Below are 20,151 nucleotides of genomic sequence, written 5' to 3' on the forward strand. Positions count from 1 at the left end.
GGCCAGCGTCTCTATTGTTCAGCTACCAATGCTGGCGTGTGGGGAGAGAGGCTGTAGTGATGGCTCCACCCCCTTTGCAACTCATCCAGTATTGCCTTGCTTCCACAGCTGCCTGGCTTTCCTCCACCAGAATCTCCCACCACAATCTCTTCCCTCACATCCCCTCAGTCCATCTCTCTGCAGTCAACAGCAGCCCTCACCCTGGGATTGCTCCACAATCCCTAACCTCCAGCTCCCAGCTGCTGCCCCTTCCAGGAGATCAGTGTTTCTGCCCAGGGTGTATATGGCTGCAGCAAGGACTGTCTGATTCTCATTCCATTTAGGCTGCCACAGATCAGCTGTTTAACTCTCAGCCTTATGTGTTTCTCCTCTGACTCAGACAATTGCCCCTCTGTGGGGATCAGACCCCTGCTTCAGTTCCCCCACCCGCTGAGGGCAGGTCCAGTCCTACTAACATTCCTGTTTTTTCCCCTAGTTCCTTTGTCCTACTGAGTTTTTCATGGTTCTATATATTATTTTCCATTGGTCAGGTACTCCTGTCTGCTCTCAGCTGGTGGTCTGCATGCACTTCTGTTTCTGAAGGTGTATTCCTGATGTATTGGTGGAGAGAGATGTATTCCATGCCCACCTACTCCTCCACCATCTTGTTCTCTCTGCTGCGTATGTTTTAACCAGTTTATATATATATATATATATATAATTTTTTTTTTCGTTTTGGCTGCACCACTTGGGATGCAGGCTCTTCATTTCCTAACCAGGGATAGAACCTGCCTTCCCTGCAGTGCAAGGGTGAAGTTTTAACCACTGGTCCGCCAGGGAAGTCCCTAACCAGTCACCTTTTATTGGGTGTTAGTTCTCCATTACTATATGAAAGGGTGCTGGGCTAAGGTTATGGTCGGGAATGCAGAGTGTTCCTCTTCAGTGGTAGTTGCATAACTGCTCGTGTTTGAGTTCCTTGTAGGAACTGCATTAGTTGAAAAGCTAGCACCATAGAAAGCCCAGCGATTCTCCCTTTATTCACACTGATGTACTTGTTTTAATACCGGTAGTTTTCCTGGTGGCTCAGATGGTAAAAAATCCGCCTGCAGTGCAGAAGACCTGAGTTTGATCCCTGGGTTGGGAAAATCCCCTGGAGGAGGGCCTGGCAACCCACTCTAGTATTCTTGCCTGGAGAATCCCCATGGACAGAGGAGCCTGGCGGGCTACAGTCCATGGGGTCACAAAGAGTTGGATAAGACTGACCAACTAAGCACATAGCCTCTTTGAAACACTCCAGCAGTGCCTTTATAGGTGAAATTCTACATCAGTATCCAGCTTGGCAGCTCCCCTAGTTTGACTTTCAGAAGCTTCTTCTCTTTCAGCAGTATAATTGATGCCATCTTAGAGTCCTGGCTGTCCACTTGACCAGGCTGTGTGAGGACTCCTGCTTCTTTTCTTACATATATATTCTCCGTGATGTAAAATTTTCCTTCTAAGCACTGTTTTCACTGTGTTCCACATATTTTGATAAGTTGTATTTTCATTTTCCTTTAGTTCAAAATATTAAAAAATTTTTCCTGAGATTTCTTTTTTGATCCATGTATTATTGAGAAGTGTATGGTTTAGTCTCCCAAGTATTTTGAGATTTTCCAGCTGTCTTTTTATTACTGATTTCTAATTTAAGTCCATTGTAGTCTGTGAGAATACCTTGTATAACTTCTCTTTATTTTTTATAGCCCAAATGTGATCTTGTATGTTTCATTTGTGCTTAAGGTGTGTGTATTCTGTTATTGAGTGAAGTATTTTATAAATGTCAATTATATCCAGTTGATTGATGATTTTTTTCTCTCAGCACTTGAAATGTTTTGCTCTACTCTGTCCTTGCTGATTTTCTTCCTATAGGGTCTGTCCATTTCAGATAGAGACGTGTTAAAGTCTCTAACAGTAATAGTGAATTCATCCTTACATTTTTATCCTTTCTTGCCTCGTGTTTTTTTTTGTAGGCACCGACACATTAAGAACTGTTATATCTCACAGAGTTGAGCCTTCTGTCATGAATATGGCTACTCTAGCTTTCTTTTGATTATTACTTAACATGATGTATCTTTCTCTGTCTGTTTACTTTAATCTATACGTGTGTTTGTATTTAAATTGGGTTTCTTGTGGACAACAAACAGTGGGGCTTGATTTTGGTTTACTCTCACAGTCACTTTCTTTTAATTGGTGAGTTTAGACCAACTGATGGTCAAAGTGATTTTTATCATAGTTGAATTAATGTCTACTATAGTGATACTGTTTTCTATTTACTTCCTTTGTTCTTTATTATTCCTATTTTTGTTTTCCACTCTTTTTTTGCCACTTGTGGTTTTAATTGACCATTTAATATAATTTGATTTTGTCTTCTTTCTTAGCATATCAATTATACTTTTTTTTTTTAAAGTGGTTACCCTAGAGTCTGCAACATACATTTACAACTAATGCAAATCCATTTTCAGATAACACTATGCCACTTCATGGGTAGTGCAGGTACCTTATAATAGCAAAGTATTCCTGATTCCTCTCTCTGTTCCTTGTATAATTGCTGTCATTAATATCACTTATACCTGCTGTTTAGTGGCAAAGTCATATCTGACTCTTTGTGATCCCATGGACTGTAGCCCACAAAGGCTCCTCTGTCCCAGGGATTCTCCAGGCAAGACTAGAGCAGGTTGCCATTTCCTTCTCCAGGAACTAATACATAAGCATATATAATCAAATACATAGTTGCTATTATTATTTTGAGCAAATTCTTATCTGGTAGATCAGTTAAGAACAAGAAAAAATAAAGAATTTTCTTTACCTTTTCTTACCTCTGTAATGCTCTTCCCTTTATATGGATCATGTTTCTAACCGTATCAATACCTTTCTCTCTAAAGAACTTCTTTTGACATTTCTTGCAGGGCAGGTCTACTGGCAACAAATTCCCTCAGTATTTGTTTGTGGAAGTCTTTTACCTCTTCACTTTTGAGGGATAATTTCACAAGATACACAATTATAGGCTGGTGACTTTTTTCTCTCAACTCTTAAAATGTTTTATGCCACTCTTTACTTACCTGCATGGTTTCTGAAGGAGGTCACATATGATTCTCATCTTTGCTCTTCTCTAGGTAGGATAATTAATCCTCTGGCTTCTTTCAAGAGTTTTCCCTTGTCTTTGGTTTTCTGCTCAAGTATAGTCTGTCTTCCTCTGTCTCTCCCTTCCTTCCTTCCTCTCTCTTTTTTCTTCTTACCCCCTTTCTTTCCTTCCTTCCTCTTTTTTCTTCCTTTCTCCCTCTTTTTTTTGTAGTAGAATTTATTATCCTTGTCAGAAAGAACATTTGAAGAAATAATGAATGAAAATCCCAATTTTCATGAAACTTATGTGTCTAAACATCTAAGAAATTCAGTGTACTCTAAGTAGGATAAAACCAAAGAGATTCACACCTACACACATCATAGTCAAACTTTGAAAGACAAAGAGAATCTTTAAAGCAGCATGAGGAAAGGCTCATGGTATGCAGAGATCCCCAGTAAGAGGAACAGCTGCACTTTCATTAGGAATCATGGATTTCTGAAAGGCAGTGGGAAGAACAGCTGCACTTTCATTAGAAATCACGGATTCCTGAAAGGCAGTGGGATGGCATATACACAGTGCTGAGAGGAAAAAATCAATTAAAACTTTCATTGGGTTTACCCAAAATTGATATTACAGAAAAACCTGACTGAACTTTTGGGCCAACTCAATATGCCTGTCAAAACTATCCTTCAAAAATGAGGGAGAAATGAGACGATCCCCAGAACAAAAAGTGATGGAATTTGTCATCTGTAGAACTGTCTACAACAAGTGCTTGTGGGAGTCCTTCAGGCTGAAATGAAGGACACTAGAGTCAAATCTGTATTTAGAAAGTAATAAAGAATGTGGGTAAAGTCACTACCCAGGTTGACTTAGTACTGACCAAGCTGGTCCCTAGAAAAAGGAGGTCTTCAGAAGATCACTTGCAAGACGGCAAAGATAAAGCCACACCACTCCCTTCTTTCATTCAGTACATAGTTTCTGAACAGATTAATGAGGTGAGATCTGTTCTAAATCTACTTGAATAAATAAAGTGAATGAGTTAGTAGGGTTAATATTAGTCAACAGGAGTTACAAATTAAAACCATAGTGAGATACCCCTACATTTCCACCAGAGTAGTAGTATTAAATGAGTAGGCAATACAGTGTTGGCAAGGATGTGAAGCAACTGGAACTCTTATTGTTAATGTAAAATAGTAAAGTCACTTGGGAAAACTATTCGTTACAGCTGTTTAGCAAAATATATGCCTCTCTTATGACCCATCGTATTTCTCTAGGATACGTATACAACAGAAGTTATGCACTTGAGAAAATCACACCAAAAGACTTTATAAAATATGTATAGCAGCACTGTTTATACAAAGAGCCCGAAGTTGGAAATAAATCCAAATGTCCATCAGCAGGGGAATGGATAATGTGGTATATTCATGTGATAAGATACTATTCAGCAAAGAACAGATTGCTGATGTAACATGGTTGAATCTCACAAATACTGTGCTTTTCATAAAAACCCAGACACAAATGAATTTATAATGTGTTTCCATTTATATGAAGTTCAAAAGTAGATAAAACCAATCTATGTAGTAGTTAAAACAATAGTTATCATAGGGCTACTACTGTGATGTAACACAAAGAAGCCAGTTTGGAGTCTGGAAGTGTTCTTTATCTTGTTCTGGATGGTGGTTACTCGGGCATACTCATAAAAATTTAAGTTAAACACCTTATAAAAGTTATTGTTCTTGAAATTCTGCTTGTACTTGTGAAAGATAATTTAAGACCTTGAAGAAATATATATATCCTTCTTGCTCTTCAGTGTTATTTAAATAGGAATAAATAATACTATACAATTCAACCACTGTGTAAGAAAATTCCAACTACAGTTTCCTTTCTTCTAACTGCTAAAAGCCTGAAATTAAAATATAACATGTTAAAACAATTTACCTTTAGGAGATAAAAACATACACCTAATTTTAATGATGAATCTGCTGATTACCTTATTTGCTTTTAGATAATAATTAAATAGGGGCTTCCCAAGTGGCTCAGTGGTAAAGAATCCACCTACCAATGCAGAAGACACGAGTTCTGTCTCTGGTTCAGGAATATCTCCTGGAGAAGGAAATGGCAACCCACTCCAATATTCTTGCCTGGGAAATCCCTTGGACAGAGGAGCCTGGCAGGCTACAGTCCATAGGATCATAATCATCAACAATTTAGCAACTGAGCATGCATGCATGCAATAATTAACTATTTTATTCCTGAAGTCCAGAATAGACTAAGGGCAGTTATTAGCAACCTTTAACCAACTTGGGTCTATTATTTCATGCTGGAGGAACAAAGCAGAATGAACAAGTGAGGGAACTTTCAAGAAATGAAGTGCCAGTGTTTTTACAACTACTTGTGAATCATAAAAAAGAAATGAAATGTGTTTGTTTCGAAGAATGCAAGTCTGGTCAAACATCAGGATGTTGCTACACAGAGAAAACAACCAGAGACAAAACCACAGCAGAGCTGCTTTCATCCCAGAATGTCAAGGAACTGAAGAATGAGCCCTGAGATATGACCAGGAACAGTGGAGAGGAAGGGTAATCAGGGGAGGGGAGAGATTTTTTTAATTTCTTGATCTTGTGCTATTAATCTAAACCTAAAAATGCTGCTTTTATCTGAAGAATCAGAAATGGGTTTATTCAATAAATACTTATCACCCTCTTATTATGTGCCTAGGACTGTTGTAGGCAGTTTATGTATAGCAGCAAAAGAGACAAAAATTCCTGTCCTTATGGAACATATATTCTCTGGGTGGGGGATAGCCCAGGAATGCATACACACATTATCACATTGCAGTGAGCTTACATTAGATACCTATGTTTCTTGCTTAGCCTCAACTAAACATATATTATGGGACCTCTGGTTTAATGCTACTATCAAAGCCTCATTGCCCCTTCTAATGAGACTTTCCTCAGTACTTTAATAGTAAAATATTCTTGTGTATGAATCAAGATTGATCTGTCCTGATAAATGATAAATAAGAAATAGACCCAAATCATATGGGAACTTAGGACAGTGGCAATATCTTTCATAAAGGAATAGTGGTATTGGATCCTAAAGTCAATGTAGCTAAGAGCTGAAATTAATAAAAGAGAGAAAAATAAAATAAAAAAAATTAAAGAGAGAAAAATAGTAGAAAGAATAAATAAAAACCAAAGTCAGTATTTGAGATGATCGATTAAACTTTGCAGTATTGATAAAGGTCTAAGAGAGCAAATATATATCACATAAATCATGAGAAAGGAGATATAATCACAGATATAAAAGAATTGTGTGAGAATGCTTAGGACTGAGAATGGAAGGACTTTTGTAATAAATTGAAAGCCTAGAGACAATAGCTGATTTTTCAGGATAGATGGAGAACTTAAATAGGTTGATTAGCTTCAAAGAGATTGAAAATGTGACTAAGAGATACCATTAAAAAAGTTGTGGATGATCAAGAACTGATTTCTAACTTTTAGAAAACAGATGAATCCAAGCCTGTTTAAATTAATTGAGGTTATAGAGAAAAAATTGCAAAACTCCCCAGTTCATTTTATGAAACCATGATTTAATGACAGAACCCAACAGAAGTTACAGAGAGGGAAACCTGACACCAATTTTCTTATATACACATTGATGCCAAAATCATAAATATTAGTAAACAAAATTCAGCAGTGTATCAAGACTGATAAGCAGTTATCATCAAATAGTTTTCATTTCAAAAATGAAAGAATGATTCCTATCAGAAAATCTATTAAATCACTACATCAATAAAGAGAAAACCATATGATCACATCATTCAATGCTGAAAAAGCTCTTGGCAAACTTCAGTTGTCATTCATTAAAAAAACTTAAAGAATAGAAAAGTCTACTTGAATTTCACCTAAATGTTTTTAACTGAGCACCTATTGTGTGTCAGGTAATGTTTTACATTCTGGCATTATATTTGCATGCTAAGTTGTTTCAGTCATGTCTGACTCTGTGCTACCTTATGGACTGAAGCCCACTAGGCTTCTCTGTCCATGGGATTCTCCAGGCAAGAATACTGGAGTGGGTTGCTATCGCTTCTCCAGAGGATCTTCCCAAGCCAGGGATCAAACCCGCATCTCTTATGTCTCCTGTGTTGACAGTCGGGTTCTTTACCACTAGTGCTACCAAAGTTCTACATGCTGGGGTTATAGCAGTTAACAAAACAAAATAACAAACACTTTTTTCATGGAACTTACATTAGCATTTGGGAGTTACCCATAAAAAAAAATAGGCAAGTTAAATGTCTATTTTGTCAGGTAGTAATAAGTGCTAAGGGCTTCCCTGGTGGCTCAGACGGGAAAGAATCTGCCTACCAGGCAGAAAACCTGGATTTGATCCCTGAGTTGGGAAGATCCCCTGGAGAAGGGCATGGCATCCCCCTCCAGTATTCTTGCCTGGAGAATCCCCATGCACAGAGGAGTCTGGCAGGCTGCAGTCCACGGAGTCACAAAGAGTGGAACACGACTGAGCGTCTAAACAGAGCGCAATAAATGCTGAAGAGAGAAAGCAGAAAATAGGTAGTTGCCAAGACCTGGGGTTAGGGACAGAAGGAAGTCTTCATCAGTAAGGTGACAGTTGGAGCAGAGCCCTGTGGGAAAGCAAGAGCAAGTGAACGAAACAGAAAAATTCCTGCCTTCATGAGAGGAGGCACCAACAAATCTATACTAAATTAAAAAAAAATAGTATATTAGGAGGTTATAAACACAGAAAAAAGAAAGATCAGAAGAATGAAGGGGACCATGACCTAGGAGATTTTGAGGGGCAGGTTGTATTAGTAGTTAAATAGAGTGGTCAGGGTATGCTTCATTGAGAAGGTGAGATCTGAGGAAAGTCTTGAAGAAGGTGAGGGACTTAGCTAAGTGGATATCTGGGGAGTGTTCCAGGCAGAGGAAACAGCCTCTGTAAAGATGCCAGTGAGGAGATGCGTGGCCTAGGCAAGCAATTGCAAAAAGGTCAGTGGGGCTGAAACAGGATAGACATGGGAGTAAAAGTCAGCTACCTTATTTTATGTAGGACCTTGCAGACCATCATAAGAACTATTTAAAAGTTAGTTTAAGGGAGAGTTTCCTGGTGGTTCTGTAGCTAGGACTCCATGCTCCCAATGCAGGGAGCTGGGATTATATCACTGGTCAGAGAACTAGTTCCCACATGCCACAACTAAGACCTCATGCAGCCAAATAAATGATAAATATGCTTTAAAGTTAGTTTAATAATTTTAATAAGGCAGACACCCTTATAACTATCACCAATATCATGAAATTGGACTATGTTAGTCAGTCCAGAAGCCTTTCTATGTATCCTAACTCAAATCTTCTCTTCCCCCACCAGACTATCCACTACTCTGGCACTTCTATAGAAATCACCTTCTTTTGTTCCTTTATAGTTTTATCACCCAAATATGCATCGCTATATATTATAGCCTCACTCATTAAAAATAATTTAACGTATCTTTTAAGTTTCTTTTAATCTAAAGGTTTCCAGGGAGTTCTCTGGTTGTTCAGTGGTTAGGACTCTGTGCTTTCACTGCAGTGACCCAGGTTCAGTCCCTGGTCAGGTAACTAAGAACCTGCAAATGGTGTGGCATGCCAAAAACATTCTTTACCTTACATTTTATTTTTTGAAGAGCTTGAGTCATTTAGCCTGTAAAGTTACTAATCTGAATTTTGATGATTACAAAATTTTTTCAGTCAAACTGCTGATTATTCAGTATATTCTTTTTCTTATGGTACTGTGGTTTATCGTTTTATTTATTTATTTTTGGCTGTGCTGGGTCTTCGCTGATGCTCAGGCTTTTCTCTCATTGCAATGCACGGGCTGCTCGCTGTGCTGGCTTCTCGTTGCAGAGCACAGGCTCTATGCGAGGGCTCAATAGTTGTGGTGCACAGGCTGAGTTGCTCCACGGCATGTGGGATCTTCTTGGGCCAGGAACAGAATCTGTGTCTTCAGCATCGGCAGTCAGATTCTTTAGTGCTGAGCTCCCAGGAAAGCCCCAACATATTCTTCTGATTCTGTACTTTGTGCAAATTGGCAGCTGAATCCAAAGACTCAAGATCTGTAGAAATCTGATTTGGCAAGGCCATCATTATGTGTTGTTTTCTTTCTTTTTGTAATTTTAGCAACCATTGGTCTTCAGTGCCTGGATTCATCAATTTTTTGGATCTTACAAAATTTTTGTATTCCAATTCAGATTTCTGTTTATTAATTGGAAAAATTTTATAACAAGATACCTTCTTGTATCTTTTATTTGGTTTTCCAGGGTTACAGTTCACATAGGAAAATGGCATGGTAAATACTTGATTCTTATTCTTTTTTTTCCAAAACAGATTGTTTAATGTACGTTCTTAGCATCTTATTTTTTATTTTTATCGTTTTGGCCACACTGTGTGACATGCAGGATCTTAGTTCCCCCATCAGGTATCAAACCAGTGCCCCCTGCACTTGGAGCATGGAGTCTTAAACACTGGACCACCAGGAAGTCCCTAATTCTTATTCTTTATTTGCTAGTTTTTAAGGAAATGAGTTTGGTTCCTTGGTGTATCTTCTTAAGAGACCAATTTAATGATTTCAGTCTATTGCAGTTGTTATTTTTATTGAAGTTCAAATTGTCCCATCTCTGGCCACTAGAAACTTCTTCAAATTGGTGTCTGTGTACTTTTGCCATGACCATAATAATGTCTAATAACTTCCTAGCTCTCTGGCATGATGAGATGTTATAGGCTCACCTCAAATCTGGAATCATTTCTTCAATATGTCCTAGTTTCCTTTGGCAGAAAATCATGTTTCAGGACTTCTACCTGGTCAAGAAATTTGAGTCCTTTGTCATACCTATAGTTATTTTAGTCTGAAACTGATTTTATAGTACAGAGATTGGCAAACTGGCTTGCTACCTGTTTTTGAATGACCTGTGAGCTAATAATGGTTTTTTGTGTTCATGTTCAGTCACTCAGTCATGTCTAACTCTTTGTGGCCCCATGGACTGTAGCCTCTCAAACTCCTTCTGTCCATGGAATTTTCCAGGCAAGAATACTGAAACCCATTGCCATTTCCTACTCTGGGAGATCTTCCCGACTCAGGGATTGAAACCTGGCAGGTGAATTCTTTGCTACTGTGCCACTTGGGAAACCCCAGTAATGATATTTATGAAGTTTTAAAAGGTTGTAAATTTTTTTAAAAGGAAAATGTACAACAGAGAATGTGGCTTGAAAGCCTAAAACATTTGCTGTCTAGTCTTTTACAGAGTAAGTTTAGTTTGCCAACTTACGCTCTAATAGATTCTTCAGAAGGTGTCCGTGGAAACAACATTCCCTGAGTCCTTGATTTTGATAACAGCTTCTTTGCACCCTTTATACCTGAAAGTCAGTTTTGCTGGATATAAAATTCTTGGCTCAATTTTCTTCTATGTGAATGTTAAATAGATTGCTCCATTTTCTTCTGGTAACAAGTGTTGATGTCAGAAAGTCTGATAATCTAACTTTGAGTCTTTATTTGTATCTTTAATTTTACTGGAACATGTATTGATACTCATCATTAAAAAGCAGATATTCTCAGATAGACCATTTACATTGTCAGTCATGTAGTTAAACTTTTTTTAAAGAGTGTTTTCTTTGAATTTTGATTTTTAGTGTTTCTTAACTTTCATTTTCTACTTCCTATTATTCATTTTCTGAGTTCCCTTTTGTTCTTTATTTGGCCTTCATAATTTGATCACTTTGTCTTGAATTTTATTTCTTCATTAATGTTTTATTCTTTAGTATTTCTTCTATTTTGTTTTTTAAATTAATTTAAAATTGGAAAGCATTTAAGTCTTTTGAAAACATTATTCTATTTCACTTTTAATATTTTTTAAGAGTATCTATTATATTTATTTTTCTTTCAAGATTAGTCTTCATTTATGAAATTATCTTTTTTCATTTCTGATTTTCCCAAGTTCTGTCACTTCATTTCTGAGTTTTTATACTTATGATTTATGTTGTTCTTTCCTATTTTATATCATTTTCTTAATGTCTTTTAGCTATTTAAAAATAGTAAGTTATGAGGTGTATATATATATATATATACACACACACACACACACATATAAATGACTGAGTCCCTTTGCTGCCCACCTGAAACTGTTACAACATTGTTAATCAGCCATACTCCAATACAAAATAAAAAAATTTTAAAAATGCAAAAAAATTTGTGTTTATGCTAAGAAAGAACTTAGTAAGTTACAGACTTCCCTGGTGGTCCAGTGGCTAAGACGCCACACTCCTATTGCAGGGGCGTCCAGGATTCACTCCCTGGTCAGGGAACTAGATCCCGCATGCTGCATCTAAGACCTGGCACAACCAAGTAAATCTTTTTTAAAAAATAAAACAGTAAGTTACAGTTTTAATATTTGGTGGCCATGTCTTTCTGACGGCTTTTCCTTATACTTAGGGATGTTATTTCCTTTTTTCCTTATAATAAAAAAACCCTTGAGATTTGGTCCTGTATTTTCTTGTTCATTTGTACATAAAAATAATTTTCTTAAACTTTTAGAAGGAGTAATCATTCAGGATATCTTTATCAATTGCACAGATCACCCTCTTCTCATTTTTTGGTAAAGTATTAAATAATATGACTTGCTTTACTGAGATTCCTGGCTCTGTACCCCCCTGTCAAAGGTATCTGAACTTGCTCACTCCTTTGCCTCTGTCCCTATTCTAATTCTTCTCCAGAAGTTTCCCTTCAGTGTGGTGCCCCATCTTGGATAGGAGCTTTGGCTGGTTGGTTTTAAGAGTTCATTTTTCCCAGCCTACTGATCCCTTTCTCAACTTACGAGGGCCTCTTACTCTCATCTTTTGGTTTGGGTGAAACCCCTTCCGCTTTAGTGTTTTCAGACTGGTCTGTTCTGGTTTTCAGAGTACAACTATCTCTCATATGCCATGTTGCTTCCCTCTCTTTCCTCCCACAGAAACAGTCCTTCCGTGCAGTACTGTGGCTGTGCTGGCCGTTTCCACACTTGAATTTGGGGGTTTGTGGGGCTACTTTGTCACCTAGTTTTGTTTTAAATGTTGGTTATGAGGTTTTGATTTTGCTATCTGGTTTCTTTGTTTTTAGAGAACATTTGGCAAGATGAAACAATATTCTGCGGTTCCTCAGATTCCCTCTCATGTTCAGGATGTGGATTTGGAATCTTGACATTGGTGGGGTGGGGGCGGGTGGAGTTTGCAGGATTTTGAGTAGAGGAGTGACAAGATCTGCCTTGTATTTTTAAAGGCTCCGTATGCTTGTGTGATGAAAATAGATCACAGAGACATAAAGAAAGAAGCAGGGAGACTAGTAGAATAATATGGTAGAAATCCAGGCAAGAGACAGTGTTGGCTTGAATCAGGGGAGTAGCAGTGACATTAATGAGAAGTGATCATATTTGGATACCTTTTGAAGGATAGTTGACAAGCTTTTCTGATGAAGTAGATGTGGAGTATGAGAGAAAGAGAATAGTCAAAAGACAACTCCACTTTTACTTTGTGTTATCCTGCACAGGCAGAAGAATAGAGCTGCTTTAACTGAGATGGGGAGGGCTGTGGGCATAGTAGATTTGGGAGGTAAGAGTAGGAGTTCAGTTTGGACTATGTTGAACTTGAGATAATAATTAGACTTCGGAGTGAATCTTCGTGATCCTACGCATCCCACTATTACATGGGCTTAAAAAAGAAAGATGGTTTATCATAGAAAAGGGGAAGATGCTGAGAAGGCAGATGAGAATGTATTAATAAAAATCACAATCATATCTCATTTGGAGCATTTTACTGTGCTTCTATGCATATATGTAAAACACGCATATATTAATTTTAACACATTTTTACAAAATTGAATTTCTGTTGTGTACACATTTAAAAATTCACTTTCACAAGACATAACCTGAGCACTTTCTAAGAGTGAAATAGACTTTGAAAACATGACTTTTAATGGTGTTTCATCTTTTTACTCTAATAAGTCTAGCTGTGTGGATTATGTTACTCTTTTACCCATTCTGTTTTGCATGTCCATTTCAGCCCTGATGCTTTAGTCCAGAGGATTTAGTTTCCTGTAGTAGTTGCTGCATATCATAATTCAGACCTGTGGTTTGGCAGCCTGCCTAGCTGTAGTGTTTAACTAAGATGTGTGGAAGCTCCATACTTTTAAAATGAGTGCCTTGGAGAATAATGTTCACCTCAGTCATTCAAGACTTTGGCACTGTCCCCATTCCCCGAGGAAGAGTGCCTTCCACTGTGAATGCTGCACAGTAGGGGAGCCTGGACACTTAAGACTCCTGCTTCAAGCTCCTTGCCGGAACATTCACAGATATCTTGCCTTGCAGTGCTGTGCCTGGGATGTGGATGTTGAAATATATATCTGTCAGGCTCTGTTTTATGGTCCCTGTGAGACTAGAGGGTATGGGAGTGATAACTAGTTTATACTCAGGTATTCTTCAGGCCTAAGTGTTAACTTCTGGAAGGACTGAAGGAATAAAGGCGATTGGGTGAACTCCGTCCAGCCTGCAGATTGTTGTCTGGAGAAGAAAATTCAATTCTCTGGAAGAAGTTCATAGCTCTCAAATAACTGTTTTCTTTTTACAAATATTTATTTATGTTTTTATTTATTTATGCTTGGCTGCTCTGGGTCTCTCATTGCTGTGCACAGGCTTTCTCTAGTTGCAACAAGCAGGGGCTACCCTCTAGTTGTGGTGTGTGGGCTTCTCCTTGCCGTGGCTTCTGTTGTTACAGAACACGGGGACTAGACAATGGGCTTCAGCAGTGGTAGCACATGGGCTTAGTTGGAGTCTTCCCAAACCTGGGATTGAACCCCAGTCCCCGACGTTGGCAGGCAGATTCTTCATCACTGGACCACCAAGGAAGACCTAACTGTATCCTGTTGAACAGAGAATGGCAAACTTCTGTAAAGGACCAGACGTTTTTGCCTTTTTGGGCCATATGATTTCTCTCATGACTGTTCAGCTTTGATGTCAGCACAAAAGCAGCCGTAGATAGTATAGAAGCGGGTGGGTGTGGCTTTGTCCCAATAATACTTTTATTTGTAAAACAAAAAGCAGGTCAGATTTGGGTCATAGTTTGCCAGTCTGTGCTTCTGAACAATGTTTTACAAACTGTGTCTCTACCTACTAGTGGTCATTATCTCCAGTCTCTGAGGATCAGAATTGCATAGATCACAAAGCTAGAGCACACAGGCCCGACTTCCAGGTCCACATTCTCCCCGTTACGTCTTGCTGCCTCTTAGAAGAAAAGGCAGACTAAATACCTAGAAACCATGGGAAGAAAGAAAAAAAATGAGCCAAAAGGCTTGATTTGGAATTACAAAGCAATTCTCTGAGTTTAAGAGTGGGAAGTTTGTGTGGCTCCCCAACCTGCAGTGACCTCCTGGAGGATTGGGATCACACTTTCTCTTGTTTTTTCAGTTTGTTTCCTGTTTTATTTTACCCTATCTTATTCATCACACAACAAATGTGTTTCTTGAATCTGGTAAGTACAGAGTAAATGGTGTGTTTCTTTCCTGCCCTCTCTCCCTCCGCACCCAAAAGCTGCTCCAAATACATCCTTAGCTCTCATGTGTCGCTCTCTAATGCACTAGGCTCTCGTGTGTGAAAGCTGATGTGGTCCTTCTTGAGGAAGACTGTCCCCTGAGACCGCCACCTGCCTCAGACCCTCCGTGCCCTTAAGATACAGTCTTAGATTGGGGTTGATTAATTTTTTCTGCAAAGGGCTGGATAATAAATATTTTAAGTCTGGGGAATTGTATGGTCAGGGATTGTGAGTCACGGGCTCTGCAGTGCTGACTGAGCAGCTGTGGTGCATGGCACGACTATTAGTAGCAGTAGTTGTCTCGCGGCCTCAGAATCATCTTGGACCAGAGATCAAACCTGTGTCCCCTGCGTTGGCAGGCAGATTCTTAACCAGGGGACCACCACAAGGAAGTCCCACTACAAGCTCTTTACCTCAGCTACTCAACTCTGCTGTTGTGGCACAGAAGCAGCCATGGACAGTATGTAAACAAGTGAGTGTGGCTGTGTTCTAGTAAAACTTTAGAAATTTGAATTTCATATGATTTTCACATGTTATAAAATATACTTTTGATTTTTTAAAAAACCGTTTAAAGTATAAAGCCCTTCATAACTTGAAGGACAGATAAAAATAGGCAGTAGGACTGGATTTGGGCTGTGACCCATAGATTACTAACATTTGCTCTAGCTATTGGTAATTTATGCTGACTCATGTCCCACTCCAGGAGAAGAATGGCCTAGTTCTGTTATCTACATTCCCATAATATGATTTCTAACCTCTGACATCACATTTATCATGCTGCATATGTTTATCTCTCTTAACAGACTCTGAGCTTCTTGAGAAGAGGGCCATGACCTAGTCATGTCATGTTTGCATCCTTAATATCTAACACTTGACACATAGTGGGCTCAAAAAATATTTAATTTGAATTTTATGCTCAATCAACATAAAATGCCTTTCAGTTCAGTTCAATCGCTCAGTCATGTCCGACTCTTTGTGACCCCATGAATTTCGCAGCACGCCAGGCCTCCCTGTCCATCACCAACTCCCAGAGTTGACTCAAGCTCATGCCCATTGAGTCGGTGATGCCATCCAGCCATCTCATCCTCTGTCGTCCCCTTCTCCTCCTGCCCTCAAGCCCTCCCAGCATCAGGGTCTTTTCCAATGAATCAACTCTTCACATGAGGTGGCCAGAGTACTGGAGTTTCAGCTTCAGCATCAGTCCTTCCAATGAACACCCAGGACTGATCTCCTTTAGGATGGACTGGTTGGAACTCCTTGCAGTCCAAGGGACTCTCAAGAGTCTTCTCCAACATCATAGTTCAAAGCTTCAATTCTTCAGTGCTCAGCTTTCTTCACAGTCCAACTCTCACATCCATACATGACCACTGGAAAAACCATAGCCTTGGCCAGATGAACCTTTGTTGGCAAAGTAATGTCTCTGCTTTTTAATATTCTATCCAGGTTGGTCATAACTTTCCTTCCAAGGAGTAAGCATCTTTTAATTTCATGGCTGCAATCACCATCTGCAGTGATTTCGGAGCCCCCAAAAAATAAAGTCTGACACTGTCTCTACTGTCTCCCCATCTGTTTCCCATGAGGTGATGGGACCAGATGCCATGATCTTAGTTTTCTGAATGTTAAGCTTTAAGCCAACTTTTTCACTCTCCTCTTTCACTTTCATCAAGAGGCTTTTTAGTTCCTCTTCACTTTCTGTCGTAAGCGTGGTGTCATCTGCATATCTGAGGTTACTGATATTTCTCCTGGCAATCTTGATTCCAGCTTCTGCTTCTTCCAGCCCAGCGTTTCTCATGATGTACTCTGCATATAAGTTAAATAAGCAGGGTGACAATATACAGTCTTGACGTACTCCTTTTCCTATTTGGACCCAGTCTGTTGTTCCATGTCCAGTTCTAACTGTTGCTTCCTGACCTGCATATAGGTTTCTCAAGAGGCAGGTGAGGTGGTCTGGTATTCCCATCTCTTGAAGAATTTTCCAGAGTTTATTGTGATCCACAAAGTCGAAGGCTTTCGCGTAGTCAATAAAGCAGAAATAGATGTTTTTCTGGACCTCTCTTGCTTTTTCGATGATCCAGCAGATATTGGCAATTTGATCTCTGGTTCCTCTGCCTTTTCTAAAACCAGCTTGAACATCTGGAAGTTCTCGGTTCATGTTATTGTTGAAGCCTGGCTTGGAGAATTTTGAGCATTACTTTACTAGCATGTGAGATGAGTGCAATTGTGCAGTAGTTTGAGCATTTTGGGGGATTGCCTTTCTTAGGGATTGGAATGAAAACTGACCTTTGCCAGTCCTGTGGCCACTGCTGAGTTTTCCAAGTTTGCTGGCGTATTGAGTGCAGCACTTTCATAGCATCGTCTTTCAGGATTTGAAATAGCTCAACTGGAATTCCATCACATCCACTGGCTTTGTTCGTAGTGATGCTTTCTAAGACCCACTTGACTTCACATTCCAGGAAATCTGGCTCTAGGTGAGTGATAACACTGTTGTGATTATCTGGGTCGTGAAGATCTTTTTTGTACAGTTCTTCTGTGTATTTTTGCCACCTCTTCTTAATATCTTCTGCTTCTGTTAGGTCCATACCATTTCTGTCCTTTATCGAACCCATCTTTGCGTGAAATGTTCCTTGGTATCTCGAATTTTGTTGAAGAGATCTCTAGTCTTTCCCATTCTGTTGTTTTCCTCTATTTCTTTGCATTGATCACTGAGGAAGGCTTTCTTATCTCTCCTGGCTGCTCCCTTAAAGAGAAACACCTGATCACTATGCAACTTCCCAAGTTCTTCTCCTTAAGAAGTCATAGCAACTGCTTTCATTACTAATGGAGCTTGTGACTCAGTGGTTACATAACAAAAAGCCTTTTCATTTTAGAATTCTCTCTGTCAGACACGAGATGGTTGAACTTTATCTGTAAATCATTTATGTAATCATAATAAATAATGACTTTCACTTTTCTTCTGATTCAGTGCTACAATCTGGATACAAAAATAATAATAGCTGCTTTTTACTGAATGCATACTACATTTCAGTCTGAGTCAGCTCTAGGTTTCCTTTAGACTTTTGGAAACTTCCTGACTACTAAAAAATTTATCTCTTCTCCTTTGTTCCCTACATCTGAAATGAAACTAAGCAGTAATACCTAACTTTTCCTCTATGTTGTCTATTGTAAGGAATGATACTATTGTACCTTCATTCCTTCAAGTCAAATATGAATTCATCTAGACTCCTTTCTCTCCTCCCCATATCTAATTGACCACTGTCTTATCAGTTTAAAAAATCTGTGCAGATTTTTTTCTTTCCATCTCTATGTCATTTACAGTAGTTGAAGCTTTAATCATTTCTCATTTCTTTCAATATATACTTGAACGTCTTCACTGGTTTTTCTGACTGCAGTTACCCCTTCCTTCAATCTACTCTTCCCATAGTTATCAGTATTGAATGCAGATAAGGATGATCTGGTCTTGTCAGTTCTGTAATAAAATCTGGTCTTGTCAGTTAGGTAATAAAAACCCTTCTATCATTCCCCATTATTTTCAAGATAAATCCAACTTCCCAGTCACGACATACAAGACCTTATGTACGACTTCATTGATTAACACAGATGTGTTTTAGAATTCAGAAGTTTTTGGGCTCTAGAAAGTCATATGATGTACATGACACTTAACATCCTCTGTGCATTCTGGGTCAGCACTCTGTAATCAAGTACATATTTCTGCATCAAAGACTGATTGTTTACACCAAGAAGAATAAATACTATAAATAGATTCTTACCAGTTCAGGTTATGTTTTACTGCCATATGAGTTACAGGAAAATGTTTAGTTTGGGGAACTTTTTGGATTTCAGAATTTTGGATAAGAGACTGTGGCCCTATATACCCAGTGGTCTGTTGGAGCTGGATTGCCTCAGCTGTTTGTTGTTCAGTCGCTGAGTCATGTCTGCCTCTTTGCGACCCCATGGGCTGCAGCACACCAGACTTCTCTGTCCTGGAGCTTGCTCAAACTCATGTCCATTGAGTCGGTGATGCCATCCAACCATCTCGTCCTCTGTTGTCCCCTTCTCCTCCCACCTTCAATCTTTTCCAGCATAGAGAAACCTTTTTTGTGCATCTCTTCTCAACTCTGTGGTTGATGATATTATGTTGGTAGCTTCAAATTAGCCATAGTGGGAGTATTTACACCATTGTGTGCATATGTGTTCATTGTCGCTCAGTTGCATCCAGCTCTGTGACCCAATGGACTGTAGCCGACCAGGTTTCTCTGTCCATGGGATTATCCAGAGTGGGTTGGAGTGGGTTGCTAATTCCTCCTCCAGGGGACCTTCCCTACCCAGGGATCCAACCGACGTCTCCTGCTTCTCTTCTTTGGCAGGCGGATTCTTTACCACTGAGCCACCTGGGAAGCCCTTTTTAATAAAACCTTGCCCTGCATTATAGTCTGGTGGAAGGATAAGATAGCTGGACAAGGAAACCAGCTACTTAAATGCAGGAAAATTAGAAGGCTTTTGTAGTAATCTGGGTGAGAAATGATGGTGACATGAACTAAGGTTAGTGGCGGTAAGACTAGTGGGAGAGATTTTCCTATTCAAAGATAGAGCCTCCAGCACTTGAGTAATTTGGGAGTGATCTTGCTTTCTCCCTGTCCCGTCCGAGATCTCTGGGTTTGCTTTGTAGACAGGTGGTGGTGCCATTTATCAAGATAAGATGTACATGTCTCATGCATCCAACCTGGGCTGGTGATCTGTTTCACCCTTGATAGTACACTTGTTTCATTGCTGTGCACTGGGAAGACCCAGAGGGATGGGATGGAGAGGGAGGGGGGAGGGGGGATCGGGATGGGGAACACATGTAAATCCATGGCTGATTCATGTCAATGTATGACAAAAACCACTACCATATTGTAAAGTAATTAGCCTCCAACTGATAAAAATAAATGGAAAAATAAAAGATAGGATGTACATGAAGAGGAGTGGATTTTGAACAGAAGATGAGGGGTCCAGTTTTGGACCATCTTAGTGTTTGGGTGTGTGCAGGGTATATGGGTAGGGTGACCGTATAATATATCATACAAACTTGGATATTTATGGGTGTGAGTGTCATGTGCTGTTCATTATTAAGCTGGGGGCAACTGATATAAACTGGACCTGTCCTAGACATACTAGGATGTTCTTCACTCAGGTTAGAAATATCAAAAAAAGATCATAGAGGTGAAGCCATACCGGGAAAATATATAGAGTGAAGAGAGCAGTGGAGTCCTGGAGGCATTTTTGAGAGAGAAAGAAGAAGGTGGCCATCAAGGCAGGGAGGAAACCTGGATCAAGTAGCCTCACAGAATCCCAGGGAAGAATCATTTTATTTTCTCTTGTGTATTTTTGAAGGAGTGTAGCCCCTTTGAGGGATTCTTCATTAGATAATGTTTGTCTTCAGTGAGAGATTGAAAACGTAAAGGAAAAGATTTTTTAACCATTTATTAGAATACTGTGTTT

At 39.2% G+C, this 20,151-nt stretch overlaps 1 protein-coding gene across 2 annotated transcripts in view; it reads left to right on the forward strand.

Moving 5' to 3' along the window:
* TPST1 (tyrosylprotein sulfotransferase 1) overlaps window positions 1–20,151 on the forward strand; it is a 106,133-nt gene that overhangs the window by 51,793 nt on the left and 34,189 nt on the right. The window lies entirely within an intron of this gene.

This window comes from Muntiacus reevesi, chromosome 2 (genome assembly GCF_963930625.1).
Source record: "Muntiacus reevesi chromosome 2, mMunRee1.1, whole genome shotgun sequence".
Classification (NCBI taxonomy): Eukaryota; Metazoa; Chordata; class Mammalia; order Artiodactyla; family Cervidae; genus Muntiacus; species Muntiacus reevesi.